Below are 450 nucleotides of genomic sequence, written 5' to 3'. Positions count from 1 at the left end.
AAGAGTCTCACTATAGAGGAGTGGAGAGTCTGATAGCACTATAGAGGAGTGGAGCGTCTGATAGCACTATAGAGGAGTGGAGAGTCTGATAGCACTATAGAGGAGTGGAGAGTCTGATAGCTCTATAGAGGAGTGGAGAGTCTGATAGCACTATAGAGGAGTGGAGAGACTGATAACACTATAGAGGAGTGGAGAGACTGATAGCACTATAGAGGAGTGGAGAGTCTGATAGCACTATAGAGGAGTGGATAGTCTGATAGCACTATAGAGGAGTGGAGAGTCTGATAGCTCTGTAGAGGAGTGGAGAGTCTGATAGCTCTATAGAGGAGTGGAGAGTCTGATAGCACTATAGAGGAGTGGAGAGTGATAGCACTATAGAGGAGTGGAGAGTCTGATAGCACTATAGAGGAGTGGAGAGTCTGATAGCACTATAGAGGAGTGGAGAGTCTG

This window comes from Poromitra crassiceps, assembly GCF_964638095.1.
Source record: "Poromitra crassiceps genome assembly, chromosome: 9".
NCBI lineage: Eukaryota > Metazoa > Chordata > Actinopteri > Beryciformes > Melamphaidae > Poromitra > Poromitra crassiceps.
The sequence above is the reverse complement of the archived record's forward strand: the minus strand, read 5'-3'. Positions refer to the sequence as shown.